This window comes from Notothenia rossii (assembly GCF_949606895.1).
Source record: "Notothenia rossii genome assembly, chromosome: 10".
Lineage (NCBI taxonomy): Eukaryota > Metazoa > Chordata > Actinopteri > Perciformes > Nototheniidae > Notothenia > Notothenia rossii.
Window position 1 is genome coordinate 22,994,579 of NC_136908.1, and position 15,915 is coordinate 23,010,493.

The following is a 15,915-nucleotide window of genomic DNA, read 5'->3' on the forward strand; positions in this document are numbered from 1 at the left end:
AGAAGTTGTTGGATTATACCAGACAGACATGGATATCATTTAGGAGTAACACCGTGTGTGAGTGTGTTAGCATTGGATTAAATGAGCTATTACTACAAGTATTACTGCAGGCTACTATTGATATTGGATTTAACACTGCTTGTGTTTGCCACTAAATGCTTTTAAATGTAAGTTCTAATTAAATCTAGCATCATTGTGACACTGTGTTGAAGAAAAATAGAAAAACGTTTAACAAGTCATACACTACCCTAAATCATTTTAACAAGGTAGAAATCTACGATAAACCAACAAATGTAATCGGTTATGCAACTTAAAAAAGTAAATGTCCCAATATTGCATTAATAAATTAATAAGGGCATACAAAGTCCTATCTGTCTTCTCATTTGTTTGCTTATTAATAAATATATAAGACTTACTCCAGATGTTGGAGTAATGGTCTGTGTTTTACTATCATTGGTTGGCTGAATTCCTGGTTATACATGTTGTTGTGGCTTTTAAGTTGATTGAGGCTATTTATTAGACACATTTTATTAGTCTTATTTATTTGTTAAAGTCCTACATTTCTTCCAATATCACAACTATAGAGAAAAAAATTGGAGGCACGATATAGCAACAAATAAATAAACAAATACATTCTGGGAGAGGATGTGGCTGTTGTGGAGGACTACATGTACCTGGGAGTGCACTTAGACAATGGGCTGAACTGGAGGATCAACACTGACGCTGTGCACAAGAAGGGGATGAGCAGACTATTTTCTGAGGAAGCAGAGATCCTTCCACGTGTGCAGCAAGATGCTGGAGATCTTCTAGTCTGTTGTGGCCAGTGCACTCTTCTTTGCTGCGGTCTGCTGGGGGGGGGGGGGGGGGGGGCATAAGAGCCGGTGACACCAGCAGGATCAATAAACTGATCAGGAAAGCTGGGTCTGTCATCGGAATCAAGCTGGACCCCTTTGAAGCTGTGGTGGAGAGGAGGACACTGAACAGGCTGTTGTCCATCATGGATAACCCCCACCCCCTGTCCCCTGGATTATGTTTTTATCACAATGTTGCTGTAAAGTGCTTATAGATCAAATAACCTGACAGTAAATGATATTAAACAAATAAAAGTACATTATCGCATTGAAATATAATATTATAACATGACTTTAATGGCCTGCTGATGGACCAATGTGTACTAAAGCTAGGCTATATTCTCACTATATATCTTCTCATTTCCCCTAACCCAAAAACATGTCAATACGTTTTTTAAAGACTACGTATAAAAATGAAGAAGTATGACTTATATAAATAACTAATACATGCAAAGCTTCATGGAGGCTTCATATGGTGTAGAATACTTCTCAGAAGGATACGACAGAATGAAGCTCATGTGGTCCTTTGGGTTTAAGTGTGTGCTTTTAGTGTTGGACTTTATGAGCACAATAAGTAGCTTGATAGATATCTTAAGCTGATTGTATTGGTACGACTCAACATCTATACCTCTGGCCAGTTTAATAATACTTGGCTAGTGATTATAAAGACGGAAAATTAATCGTTTGATATGTTTAAGTAAGTAATCTGATAAATGAGGTTGACTGTCCACCCCTTTAGTAGAAATGTACTAGCTGATACCAATACATTTCATGATTCTACATGCCAAATTGATATCTTGTTAATAAAATAAATAAATATTTCACAACAATACTTGCTGTGAAAGACTATTTATTTTCTGGGTTTTTTGTTGTTTCATAAAACTACATTTAACAGGAAAGCATTTGAACCATAATAATAATGTTATAATTGATCTTTTCCCAATTCTCATTCCTACTGAAAAGAGATTTACCTTGATTGAACTATGCTCCAATAACAGTAGGTGTTACTTTTATTTAGGCAGGCATGACTAACATCTCATTTGAACTATTTCTGCTTCTGATTTCACAACTGATTTGATTTTCACACAGTAGAATGATCAGGGAAAAACAGGGTGCGAAGCCAGGAGAACATCTCAGTTTGACAAATTTTCCTCCCCATGAGGCGCCATGGCTCAGGAATGACGGTATAGACACATTTCAGAATTTTGACAACGACTTGGTACCAAAGTATCAGTAATCATAGACGCCCTTATTTATTATAATGGAGACATTTTGTCTTCCTAAACAATATACATCCACATATTCTAAAGCTGTGGGATATATTTCTATATAAACGGCTAATTTCCATTCAGCAGGAGCGTCATTTGTAATTAATAGAGTTACTTCAATTCCAGGCAGTGAAAATCTATGTTCTACTTTGTCTATGCATAAGACATGTGGTTGACTCTAAATAGCTTGCTGTCCAGCCATGCAGGCTCTGAATTTGCTCCAGTATAATTGTCCATATTCCCAGCTGACATGGTAACAAACAGGTCAGCCATGGCACCATGGAAAAACCACCAATAAAATATGTCCACTAGATGACAAATGGGTTAAAGATATAGTTATTGAATGCCTATCATGTCACTCTTTAAATAATGTACTTTTAAGAGAGCATCCTCTTAAAGACTCACAGCTGTTGGATCTGGCTTTGTCCGCCCCTGTAAAAAGACACATTACATTCCCCTCACATCAACAATGCAGTGGGGGAGTTCCAGGAAGAGGAGTCACTGTACAATATAAACACAAATGTTTCAGTTCCTCAAGGTTGTTTGTTTTTTGTTCGAATATTGTCAGTTTGTACCCACGTCCCCGGTGATGACGTGAGCACCTGAGTCTCTCAAGCTGCCGGTAAAACCCCACAACATCCGGGCGGCCGTTGTGGCCGTTTGTCTACGTACACAGCCCGTTTGAAGCTCGTTCTCTAGGGTGCACTGAAAGCCTGACCACCACCGATCAGATTAATCACCGCTGACTCATAAAACAACCATGATGGATGGCCGAGCTGCAGACGATACACCTCCTCCACCACATCGGGAATGGGGCCCGGCAACCATAAGTGGAGTCACCAATCATGCAACAATGGAGCTTTACTTTAGATATTCGACTACACCGCCTTTAAAGACACCTAAAGGAGGTACATTTCACCCAAAATAAACACCAGTGTAGGATCCCTTGATGGGGAACAACCCCCATCTGATACAATCCACCTGTGATGTGCAACGCCTTTGTCCTCAACTTGTACCTTCTTCCACTTCAGTCAGTGATTCCCTGTTTTTCCCCACAATGCTTTACTACAGCCCCCAGAGAGTGGGCGTGAACCTGTTCATTTCACTCAAAGGTAGGCGTTCACAGAAACACAAACAGCTTGAAAGTGTGATCGTACAGCTGTAGAGTTACACACATCTATAATCGCAGCGATGCCCCTCACTCAAACGCAGCACATCCTGTGGCTGCACTGCAGTCTGGCGTATAGAAGCTACTGTGGGAGGACCGAGTGGCCCCTCTTCCCCTTTTGGAGAGGATTTCTCACCCGCGTGTTCATGTTAAATGTTGGTGGTGAAAGAGCTGCTTTTTAGATTTAGAGAAATGCACGTAGAAATCCTGCATTAATGTTTGATGATGAGTTCAATAAATCTGAGGTTATCAATCCTTAACAACCCCAAAAACCGATTAAGTCATCCATCAGGACAAAGTGAAAAGTGTTAATTGGTTTCAGTCTGTTTTGTGCGGATTTGCTGCCTTTTTCTGTTTCATATCACTGCAAGTTAGATTTAAAGGTTTCTGGCTGTTGATAGAACAATTTAAAAAAAGGCAATTTGAAGAGCTTTTTAAAGTTTTTTCAAATGTTTCGGACTTAGTAACGTCTACATTTATCACAAACTAAATACCACATCAATCAATTATATAAAAATGTCATCTGTTTCTGGTTCATCTCAATATTTTTGAGTTTTGTTTTCTCCTTGTGGGACAAAACAAGTCAAATCCAGACATTACCCAGGCCTTTTTTGAATGTGAGAGGGCTATTTTTTCGTTAGTTTTACAGATTTTAAAGTGTTTCCCGGCTCGATTTTAACATTACATTTCTATTATTAATAGTATTAATTAATAGTTTTAATAGTAATACTATTTCTTTGCTGTAAGTGAAATATTTCACCAGAATGTTTTATGTTGCCAAACGGGCTGATACTACATGTAAGTGTTTGAATTATGGAGGATGGGAAGCACTTTCTCTAAAGTACCCTCACTTTAGTAATCTGATGAGGCAGGTGTAGGTGTGTGCAGCTCTAAAAACCCAGGTTAAAACACATCCTCAACCACACATGTCCCTGCAACTGTATGCAAGGCGATATCATCCACAAACACGCACCTACACAGACGCCTACCTGCACGCATGCATGCCCAAACACACACACACAGTAAGTTAGATAAGGCTAGCCTGCGCACCTGTAAGCCCATGAGGATGCAGTGCAGAGGGGAGCAGTTAGTTTGCAGTGTTTCTCTGCATTAGCATTCATGAGGCAATTATGCTCACATTGCAGCCAGTCATGGCACTCATCTGTGTGCGTCTGTTTATGAAAGTGTGTGATCCATCTTTTACTTCATGACTCTAATGTAGCAACACACAAACACATGAATGCAAAATTACAACCACCCATTGTTTTAAGCTGCTATGTGTTTGTATGTATGTATGGTTGGTGCTGCATTCATGGGATCACAGAGAGACAAAAAAGGGAGGGTTTTGTTGCATTATGCCGAGGTGTAACTGTATTGTACGTAGGCTATGTATGGCTGCAGATGAGACAGCCTCATGATAATTAAACCTGTTTCTTGTCTAACAAACTGCAGCACCACAACACCGAAGAAATGAAGGCAGCAAAACCTGTCTTTTCTTTTAAGTAGGGGCTCCACAGAGAGGATGCTGATCCTATAGATGCGGCACCCGTCACCATATTCCCCCTTTTGAAAAAAAAACGGTGTCTCGTATGAAGTGAACTAAAATCCAGAGGAGACAACAGTTTTTCCCACCTCAATAAATCAATGGAGGCTCAACAATAAAGCGCAAACATTGCAGTGCCACACATGCGCCCTAGCAGTGAAAATGTGGCATCATTGATGCCTTTTAAGTTACCATTATCAGTCAGGTATGACAATAAAAAAGCATGGGGTCTACTGTGGCTGTAAATACGACACTCACAGACCACCTTTTCCCCCCGAAACAAATGACTGTGTTTGAAGTTACGCACGGTTAAAAACATGATATCACTTCAATTTCTACGTCTCTTCAACAAGCAGAGCACAGAAAGGTTGTATTACCTGCTTTCTTCTTCGCCGTCTTCGCTATTGTGAGTCCTGGTTTGTGAAAGGAAATGTGTCACCTACATTTTTCATTGTAATTCCCAGGTCTGGAAGAAGAAAATTGATTAGCCGCAGTGAAGCCTCGCTCGCCGTCCCCCTCCAGTACAAAAAAAATAACACAAAGATAGCGTATTAAACCGGTGAGAGGACGTTTTTCTAAAAAATATCTTTCGAGAATAGTCACGTTATTTCAGTTCTATCGTTGCGGTGAATGTCTGTGATGCTCAAAGGCTCCACGTTGATGTTGCTCCCTCCGCCTCTCCGACACAAACTGCTCACACAGGTCCGCTGTGCTCCGTGGCCAAGTCATTGATTGGACAATATGGCACTTGCCCACGTTCGCATTCCTCAAGTACTGGAAATGATCAACCAATCCTGGACCAGGAGAGTTTAAGTCGTCCGTTCTGATTGGCTGAGTCGCGCTCGAAACCGTTGCTAATTTCCGATACACCTGTTACTTCTGACAGTCTGTATAAATATTAATACGCTGACCGTGAGTGCAGCTAAATATTAATGCACAGAACGAAACATGTTCGTCTTGTATGCTAAGTAACTGTATTGCTGATATTGTACATATAGTTATGTGATTGAACAATTGAACATACGTTTTTAGAATATATTTGGAGTCTTGTTAAAAAACACCAAACTGTCTTGCTATGCAAACCCGGTGGTTTAGCTATAGCTATAGGGCTACAGATCATCTTGTATAACTTTTTTTGTTCAGTTTGATGTTCAATTTGTTGGATATAAGAATTTGGGAAATATTTTCAATCAGTGTTTTAATAATTGAATAAGTACGTTTTTTAGCAGGAGACCTGAAAGCAGCAGAAAGACAAAACTGAGTACTCTTTCATTTATCGGAAGATATATAACGTTATGGCTACAGCTATATGCAAATTTAAATAATTAAATAGTCCCTGTGAAAAACTGGGTATAAAAGGGATACTCTTTCTGGAAAAGAAAATACTGTATGTGTTTTTTGTTGTTGTAATTAGCGTATAAGCAGGGGCGGATCTAGAAAAATATTCATGGGGTGGCAAGAGGGGGCAGGAGATTTTGAGGGGTGGCATCCCCTGGCAGAAGTATATGCTGATTTAATCGCAGTCATATGTTAACTTGGAAAGCCACAATATTTATATTTTAACTCAATAACATTAGGTGACATTATTGTGGCACATCAGTAAAGCCTTAAAGTGGACCTATCATGCTATATTTGAATAATATAGTGTAGGACCATACCTATATTGGCTATATAAGGCACATTTATACTTTTTATTTTTCAAAATACCAAACAGATCATGCATTTTAGCTATTCCTCATTTCGCTCAATTTAACACTGTCTTTTCATGGGCTGATTCTGTGAGAACAGCACCATCTACAGGCCTGGCATATGTACTACAGCGTCTCCAGCGCTTTCGAACGGCAGTGTCCGTGGCTGTCTCCTCCTGATTGGTGGAGTTGGCCCAATAGCCGTAGCGCCACTTCTGTGACGTCATAGAAGTGTTTAAATCTGAATCAGTCTGTATCAGATCCGTTGCAGCCCCTTTTTAAGAGATTTGGGTATGGAGGAAAATAGAGAGGGTTTTGTTTTCTGACACTTGGTGAGTTCCCTGGAACACCTGGGACACATATTCATGTATAAAAGACGTACAAAAGTGCATTTTGCATGATAGGTGACCTTTAAATAGAGATAAGGTGCCAGACATAATTGAATGAATTTTAAATGAACAATAACTGAATGAGTTTGTTTCACTCTTAGACCAGCAGGGGTACCAAATCTATGCAGACTGCTGCAGTAAGTACATTAATTAACTGTCTCATCAATGTTTGTCTGAATTAATATGATAATATTAACAATCATATCATTCCTATCAGCTGTCAATCAGTGTTATGATTCACATATTCAGTGTTATTATTAAATAAACTATATTTTTTGGAGGAGTTAATGATGAATGTTCCTCAAGATGCTTGCTCACCCTCATATATCAAAATTCTAAAGAATCAAAAGAACAGTTCAGCACCCCACAACTTCATTGCAAACAATTACAACCTTGACTTTACATCAGAAAGAACAAACATTAAAGAAGTGAATATATAACTGCATCAGTTAGGGTTAAAAAACATGTATTCAGCAAAAACATATACACATCGCTGCAGTTATCATCCAGTGGAAAGTCCTTACCTACCGGCCTAGTTAAATCTAAGTGGTTACTTTCTTTTGGCTGGGCAGTGTAGTTTTACACACCGTCTTATTTGACTTTCTCAGAACTTAAAACAGTTTTTGGGGGGCAGACCCCCTCAAAGAAAACAATATATTTACACACGTAAGGTCATCATCTTAACAGTTGTGTATGCTCATCGAGTCATCCGTGAGCAGAGCATCAAGTTAGCATGCCTATAACAGCTGAATGCGGCGATTACCATGTTGTTCAGCAAAACGCCTCACAAACTTATTAAGATCTAAAGCTTTAGTGCGTTTTGATTTAATGCTGAGTACAGCCAGACTTGACAGTCATTGTAGACCGCAAAAATTCCTCATTCCTTCCGTGTACTTGGGTCCGAATCATAGACTGTATATATATATATATATATGGAATGCTTATCCCGTTCAAATGAAATTGCCGCCAATCACATTTCCACGCTCGCGCCAGGGCCGGGGGAGGGGTTACAAGACGCGCGTCTTGTGCTGCATTCACTTGTACTCGGACATTAGGGATTTTCTCTCATAAATGTCAGATGAGCCACAACTCTTATTTCAAAACAAAGCTGCCAACTGGGGTGGCAGCTGGGGTGGCAAGGCTATTTTTTAGGGTGGCAGTTGCCACCCCATGCCGCCCCGGTAGATCCGCCCCTGCGTATAAGAGAGTAATGTAGGCCTATAAAGCCATAAAATATGCAGCAACTTGTGATTTCCCAGGCCCACCACTCCCCATTGTAACATGTAATCATATATTATGGTAATTGCCATTCCAAGTTTAATACCAGACTAATAAAGGTGTGTGAACTCTCTTATGTGAATAAATAGGAGTTTAATATTAGTTTAGGTGAGGTTGCCCTCCCCCTTCCTCCCTGCTCAGAGCTGTTCAATGGCTGCTTGATGAATGGGAGGAAAGAGGGAGGGTGGAGGATGCAGTAGCGCCAAGTGATAATGCGGTGTCATCAGTTACCTTGACAACCACAGCCTGTGCATCTAACGTGTTAATTATGATTTTAATTTTTTTTGCCAGGAAATTAGCAGAGGCTTGTTCCCTGTTCTTGGCTTGGCCTCTGTGGCTCCAGCCTTTTGCCTCCATCACTCACTGCTGACTTAACACCAAGAGAGAAAATATAACATGCAAATCTCTACGGCGCTCTGCCTCAAGCCCTGGGTTATATTCCTCAGCAATGAATAGGTACTGATGCAAAAGCTTCCGTCTTAACCCTTCAAAAGCAACATTGGCATGAGATGAAAATGCATTTTTGGTTGATGTTTAAGCATCAGCATGCCTCTCGCTTTTATAATATCCACACACACATCCGTGGAAAATCACAGAAGTACCTCACAGGTCAGCAGGCAGTAAATAAAGCAGAGATCCATGTCAGTGCATGTCAGTGTTTCAGCCTCTTCAATGCAGATTGCAATGCCACGCGGCTGCCAAAGGTTTGGAGCTTCATCTTTAAGTGTGTTCAGTTGTGTCTAACATTTATTGTTAAATCCAGAAGGATAGATTTATTTCAGTCAGTGTTTTTAACATTTGGAGCTTGTGTGTTGTATTTGAGAGTTGTGAAACTAACCTCTTAAAACATGACAATGGTTCCTATCTGGCGACCTTGCAATTGATTCACTTTGAGCTTTTTACTTATTCATGTTAGTGCAAATTAATTCTTTATGTAAAGGCATGATGTTTCCCAGAGTTTCTCTTATGGTTGAATAAGTCCAAACTGGGGCGTAGCATGGTTTTAAATATACTGTGGTCATGCATAAGTAGCACGGTACTTAGTTTCTCATGATAAAAATTACATTTTCTCAGAAAGCTTTTTTCATTATTAATGCAGGGAGGAATGAAGTAGTCCTATACAGTAAGTTGATTATAGGTCCCTTTTTATTATCTTTATGTTATTAATTGAATCAAACACCCAATTTTACTCCTAGTTACTCATTATTATCCTGGTTTAACTATTTAAACACAATATATAATTCCTAAAATTGGAAGTTAAACATGGCAAGTTGCAAAAACCTCCACATCTCCCAAAATACCAGAGACGTGACCTTATTGTCTTCAGCAGTTGTTGCTTTGCCCTGAGTGCCTGTTGTCCTGCCCAAAAAATGTCATCATGGTGGGTACATTTTGTGTCCTTTGGCTTTTGTTTTTAAGGTAATTCAAACTGAATACTTGCGCTTTTTGAAATGAAAATCATATAGCAAACTATGAACCTTCTGAAATATCTAATACTGAACAACTTACAGTTTAACCATGTAGAAAGATAAATGTTCAGCCTGAAAAGCTGATTGACCCCAGTGTTAACAGGTCAAAACGCCACCGTAGCTTACCGGATAGTTTTTTTTCTTGATCTCCTCCAGCTAAAATCTTCATTTATCGTCCATTTTCATGTAGATGAATATTTAATTCCAAGTCTGTGGGTTTCAGTGCAAAGAGTTCCACTGACCTGAGTTCAGCACAAACACTGTGTAGGAACCGCAGATGGAGAATCTACATGTTGGTTTCTGCAGAAATAGCCAGAGGAGTTTGGCGCACTTCTACCTAACCGTTCGCCAGCTGTTCCCTCCCTAACAAACTCTGCTAATCCTTTGATATAAATCTCATAGTAATATCTCAGCAGCAAAAATACATAACAGATTATAGGAGAGCATTGATGTGAATTTCACTGTAGAAGTGACAAGTCCCTGCCGGTGTATTATAGCTTGCATTGCCCACAGTGCATTTTCATAACAAGAGCTTCAAGTATCAATAGATCAATATCTTCACTAAACTTGCAATCAATTCACGGCAGGGAATCAATTCTGTGCAACACACTGAATTAAACATGGTGGGGGGTTTCTGTGTGTGTGTGTGTGTGTGTGTGTGTGTGTGTGTGTGTGTGTGTGTGTGTGTGTGTATGTATGTGTGTGTGTGTGTGTGTGTGTGTGTGTGTGTGTGTGTGTGTGTGTGTGTGTGTGTGTGTGTGTGTGTGTGTGTGTGTGTGTGTGTGTGTGTTCAGACCTGATGAGCTGCACATAAGGAGGTTTGATTTCAAACCATTTTTATAAACCATTTCAACAGATTTGGTTTAATTTGTCAGTATTAATGATTTACGGCTTTTTATGATTAATTAATGACTAGGCTTTCACTGGTCACATTCTTTAAAGGGACTTTATTTTCACCCGGTGATTTTATCGTAACAAGGCGGTTCCCAAACCACAGAGTGACCGGGAAAGCTTACATTTTAAAACATCTATAAATCTTTAAGGAAGAAAACAACGCAGCTGGTTGAGGAAAATTACTCAAAAGCACATGTGTCAAACTCAAGGCCCGGGGGGCCAAATCTGTGCCCGTGGTGGATTTAATTTCGTCCCGCAGGATAATTTTTAATTACTATTAGATCTAGCCCGCCGGTATATTGCACGCACACCTTCACTCCATCCTGAGGATTTCCTCAGCTCAGAGCCTGACCCCAAACATTGATGAACTTGCATCAAAGATGAGATGCCAAGTATCTGGCTTGAACATCACAGAGCAGCAAACTGAGTTTAAATGGATGTTTCCTTCTGCACCTTTTCTCTCACGACAACAGGGCATGTTTGGTTTTTTCTTTGAGGGAAATAGTTTTTCTGAAGCTGTTGTTGGCCTGTGGAAAAATGTAATCATAAGAAATGACTCCGGAAAAGCTACAGATAGAGCCATAAGAAATGACTCCGGAAAAGCTACAGATAGAGCCATAAGAAATGAATGCAACTGATTATCTAATGTTTAATGTTATTTTTATAGGCAATCATTTTAAGCTTTGTTAGTTCCAGTTTTAATATGTGTAATACTGTAAGTTCATTTCAATAAGTTCTGCAATAAACATTGAACCAGTCCGGCCCTCGACTAGTACCCATTTTTTTATTTTGGCCCACAGTGTATTTGAGTTTGACACCCCTGCTCTAAAGAGTTTATTCATAAATGCATTTTGTTTACCTAAAGGAGTAAAGCGTAATAATCACTGATCCTTAGAAGACTGTTTTTCAAACTGTGAAGACCTATTGTTATAATTGCTTGATGTAGTGCAGGCATATTGGAAGTAAATATGTTTGCTCATAGATATTCATGACCAAATACCTCAGATCTTGCAACAAAATAGGGTTGACAATTGGTGCTTTCATAATATATTTACAAAATGAGATTGTTGCTAAATAATCATCAGTAAAGTGGAAAAAATGACTTGTTAGGTAAAGACATTACACCACTTTACATACAGCCTGGGAAACCAGGAAAAACTAAACCTGCAACATTACCGCATTCAAAATCCAGCCATATACAGTATTTACAATGTCTTTTGAATTATTAGTTGTTTTTTTTATTTAAAAGAAAGGGAGACATTAAATCACAAATGCAGCTAAAAAAACATGATCAATTACTATTAAATGAATTACCTTATTGGAGAGGGATAAGTTACAAGATTTTTTGGCAATGTACATTAAAAAACGTTAACATAATAATACTTTTTGGTGCCCTTGTTGAATGCAGTTATATGAATTGTGGAACGTTTTATATTGCTGTATAGCCTGCATTCAAAATACACGTTTTCTCTATTCTGTTATAATTATTTGTGCTTTTTTGTATATCCTTCTGCACTAAAATCCCTATGCTAATTAGATATTGATTTAAATCTGATTACCTGATTAAATAAAGTTTACTTAGATTATAAAATGCCTGTGTTTAGAGTTTAATGAACCCTGTATGATAATTGCAGTCCAATCATAAAAAACAGCAGATTCTGGTTGATTCATGAACTTAACATGAATATCTCATGGTTTGGTTGGTATGACCATTGTGGGAAATATAACTTGTATCAAGTCTTTGTTTCAAAGCAGGTTATCAGCACAAAATACCAAATGTACCAGTCCCAGGTACAGGTGTCATGTTGAGCTCCAGTCTATATTGTCATCAGTGAAAAACTGTGCTTGAAAAATATGTTTCTGTGGATGAAAATGCATCAACAGAAAGCTGAAAAAAAAAGAAGCTCACAGAGAGAGATTTTCTTTTCCAGAGCAGAATTAGAGCATGTGGAGGAGGAAGATATGGCCGAGCAGATATGATTCAGAGGGGGCAGCGTGATGTGAGATACTTGTAGAAGAAATGAACCTTTAATGATCCCCTTGGGGATTCAGTGCGCCCGTCAGAGGAGGATGAGGAGGGACTCCACTTTCTGATTAGGCGAGGAAGGTAAATCTCGGAGGTCTCATGCAGCTGACAATGCGTCGTTAGTGGACACTGGATTTGTTTTCTGTGGCCTTTCTCACTCCCTCCCCCTCTCCACTGCAACCATCACCCCAACTCCCACCTCTGGACAGGAAATCAGTGAAACTCCCCGGAGAGGTTCTGCACTCAATATGGTCGTTGTTGGTGACAATGATAAGTCTAAAGATACAGGGATCTAATATAGACTAAATGAGGCCCATATTAGACTGTTATTTAAGACATCAATCATGATGGGGGGGGGGGGGGGGGGGGGGTCCTGTCTGAACACAACAAGTGATATAGGCTTTAAAGCTAGAAAGAAAAGTTTGACAGTAGTTTCTCACTGAGAGTTTGACGAGAAAATCGATGTCACTGTACGTTGAGAATAAATCTAGAGAAAATTGGAAAACATTTTTTTTATTTGCATGTAGTTGGTACATTTGAAAGATATATGATATTTACCCCAAATATTAGCTGTGAAACCTAATTATTGGTGATTGTTCGAGCCATATTAGCCAATCCCTGATGGAAAAAGACTAAATGAACACCAAAGAAAAACAGATAATTGCAAAACTACTAAATGCTTACTATCCATTATAGACAATAATTACTTTATCAGCCATTATTTCTAAACCACAAAACTCAAAACAAAACAACTTTGTCAGCCAAGGTCTTCAGATGAGTCAATTTGATGTTCTGCTATATTCATTACTTATGTGCTTTTGTTGTCAGAGCACACAATCTTAAATTGCGGATACAAGCTCAATGTATCTCAGATGTTGGACACTCTTGGTATATACAGTACATGGACCAACTGGTGACGTCAAATGCAATTCTACCGATGTTTTCGTCTATATGAATGTTGTTGGTTGTGAAATCAATCGAGACAATAATGGAGCTGTGTTATTGGAGTGTCAGGAGACTGTTGATTGACAGCTTGTTGCTCTCTGTGTCCCGGCTCTGATGTGATGTTCTGTGATTGAGTCATAGTTTAGTTTCCCCTGCAGGCTGTTTTCATGTCACCAATCAGAAGCCAAGGATTGGAGCAACTCAGCACAAGCCTCCACGGTCTGAGGTGGAGACTAACTCCTGACCCAATCTTGTATTTCTGTCACATCTCCATCTCCACAAAAGTAAGCCTGCAATATTAGACTCTGCTGAGAGGATTTGTGGAGCTGTGGGTTTCGGCAGTGAGCAGCTGTGCAGAGCCTCCGGCAGCTCCGAGTGTGATCACCGGGCTGGGAAACTTTCTCAGGCCATTTTCCAATGTCTGCTTCAGCACCACCACCTCCAACGCTCATCTCTATAGTAACATGTATGAACGGATGAGCGTCAAGGCGGTAGAATGTAGGTCAAAGAAAAGATGGCGCCCAAGCACGCAGAAAGGTACGCACAAAATAAATGTTCCTGGAAATTATGAGTTTTAAGGGATTTCTTTAGACTTGTGTTTTTATATTTGAGAAGGATTTTCAGGGTTCCCAAGTGTTGGTATTGCGAGTGTTCCTGACAAACATTGCATGTTCTGGAAATGAGTAAAACATAAGGTTTTGGTTTTTCTCCTTTTTTCTTCTCATTATGTTCAGCCTTTACATCACTTCCTCCGGGGCAGGATGGAGGTAGGGGGGGGGAGGGGGTGCGTTTGGCGCTGCAGACGACAGCCCTGCTCTCAGTGGTGGACCTGCCAGTCCTCAGTACAGTCAACAGACAGGGATGAGTCAAAGTGTCCTCTGGCCAGCAGAGAGTGCGTCACTCATACACAAGCACATGGACGCGTGCACACACACACACACACACACACACACACACACACACACACACACACACACACACACACACACACACACACACACACACACACACACACACACACACACACACACACACACACACACACACACACACACACACACACACACACACACACACACACACACACACACACACACAAACACAAACAGAACCAATATGACCACCAAAAACCCTGTACCTATTTATTGAGAAATACTCTGTCAAAGTCCCCTGCTTTGAACAAAATCAAGCCACTTCTGCTAATTTTGATGAGGGAATTCTTTTTTGTTGCCATTAGTTCTTCATGAGATTGATCCTGTTGGAGTCAGTACTAGTGAAACTACCCCCACAAGTAGGCTACTATGAAGTACTTACTGTGTAATTTTCCAGTAATCCTCTGTCAATGTCCCCTCATGAGAACAAGAATGCATGTTTCTCTGCTATTTTTGAATAAGCGTTAAAAAAACCTTTCTTCATGAGACTGATATTGTTGGACAGAGTATTTTAAGAGGATGGTAGACTGCACACTGACACACTCTGTCACTCTGGTGGCCCTCTTATGATGCTGCCGTCTTTTAATATATGATTATTTCTCAGCCGCTAGTTCGTTCCTCGCAGATTCTTCAGTCTCATCAGCCTCATCCTTCCATCAGTCCCAGTCAATGCCTCCAGCACAATTCCAGTGTCTGACTCCATATGATATTGTCCTGATGCTGTATACAAGGGTGATGCCCCATGATCACAAAATGACCCCTCTAGAGTGTGAGTGCCAAGGACCTTATATTATGTCTGTCATTAATGTTACAAGACCCATTATAACAATTTTCTTTCCTTTTTCCTCTTCTCTTAAATAGTCCTGTCTTTAAGTATAATACAATGTAAAGTCCTTTTCCTGCACCATTTTAAGGCTTCAAAAACAGGCATTTTTGTATGTGTTTGGAGAAATGACACAATCAATGGCCCAGAATTGTACTTTATAAACTATGAATCTTGTGGTGCTTGAAGAAATACACACTGGCTAAGCCGGCCAGGTTATATGCCTTTTTTGGAGCCCTTTTTTGCAATATTTATTCAAATGTCACTAGTTATTTAAACAAACCACTATCTGAGGATAATACAAGCAACCATAAAACACCCTTTACTAGAGAGCCATTGAAACCCATGAAGAATTTATCCTTCCACAAATCTTTTCAACTGCTGTAAGTTGGGGCGCTATCTGTGCAGAAAATTAAAAATATTCTTCATTTGCAGTATTTTTTTTTAAAAGTGTTCACAAAGACTGCATCAACTGTACATGCTATATATATATAATATCAATATTTGTATTAACTAACCAAAGTCAATTTAAATAGCGGGCAAGAATGGGTTAATTGCCATGCATGTGGTGTTTGATATAGTTTACGTTCAATTTCAACTATTTTAGGCAAAAAACGTATATTGACTAAACCTTTTTTAAT

At 39.5% G+C, this 15,915-nt stretch overlaps 1 protein-coding gene across 4 annotated transcripts in view; it reads right to left on the reverse strand.

Annotated features, from left to right (window-relative positions):
- shisa7b (shisa family member 7) overlaps positions 1-5,554 on the reverse strand; it is a 38,141-nt gene extending 32,587 nt beyond the window's left edge. For 3 of the 4 annotated variants that reach the window (XM_079655564.1, XM_079655563.1, XM_079655561.1), the window contains exon 1: positions 5,208-5,554. The gene's annotated coding sequence lies outside the window, so the exon portion shown is untranslated. The remainder of the gene's footprint in view (positions 1-5,207) is intronic. The other variant, XM_079655562.1, reaches the window with a different exon arrangement.
- Positions 5,555-15,915: the final 10,361 nt, after the last annotated feature.